We start from the raw sequence: 1,041 nt of genomic DNA on the forward strand, positions 1-1,041 counted from the left end.
ATGATCTTTATGTTTTTGAATGCATGGTTTTAAGCCACGCTTTTCACTCTTCTCTCATTTTTATCAGGAGGCTCTTTAGTTCCTTTATGCTTTCTGCTATAAGGGTTGTGCCATCTGCATATCTCAGGTTATTGATATATCTCTTGGCAATCTTGATTCCAGGTGTGCTTTATCCAGCCCAGCATTTCGCATGATGTACTCTGGATAAAAGTTAAATAGTCAAGGTGAAAATATAAAGCCTTGACATATGCTTTCTCAGTTTGGAACCCGTCTGTGTTCATATGCTGTTCTAATGATGCTTCTTGACCTGCATGCAGGTTTCTCAGGAGGCAGGGAAGGTGGTCTGGTATTCCCATCTCTTTAAGAATTTTCCATAGTTTGTTGTGACCCACACAGTCAAAGGCTTTGGCCTAGGCAAGAAAGCAGAAGTAGATGTTTTTCTATACACTTGCATAAACTAGTAGGAGAGACTCTTTCTTTGAGAAAAGTTTAAGAAAAAGGTGATCAGAATTCAGTATAACTAAACTGAATGCTCTTTCACTTCAGAGTTTTATTTGTGTAGATGTCAAGGATATTCCTAGAAATGCCTTAAGGTAGATCCAGCATGAAATGAAATCACCTTCCTAGCATTTTGGTGTCCATGGGATGCAAATGGCTTGAGACACAGTTACCCTCCCTGCTCTCTTTTTGCTAATTTTATTTTGAGTTTTCCCCCTTTCCATTCATTCCTCAGTCTCTTTGGAGCAGGATTTCCCTGGAAAGCCTTATTCCTGTCCAGCAGGATGACCAAACAGCCTCTATTAACTGTTGACTCCTCCAGATTGCACCTTTCCTCTTCTCTCCCTTCCCACAAATGTATAGGAAGGGCCTGTGGCCTGGGTTGTCAGTAACATGTCATGTGGTTTTGGATAGTCCTCAGATCCTTGAAAACATAGCTCCTTCTCTGTAAATTATGGAACTGGACTTGGATTCGTTCTGAGGTCCCTATCGGTGCTCACAATCCAGGACTCTCCGGTAGCCTGCTTCTCCTCCTCAGAAGGC

The sequence above is a fragment of the Budorcas taxicolor genome, chromosome 3, assembly GCF_023091745.1.
Source record: "Budorcas taxicolor isolate Tak-1 chromosome 3, Takin1.1, whole genome shotgun sequence".
Lineage (NCBI taxonomy): Eukaryota > Metazoa > Chordata > Mammalia > Artiodactyla > Bovidae > Budorcas > Budorcas taxicolor.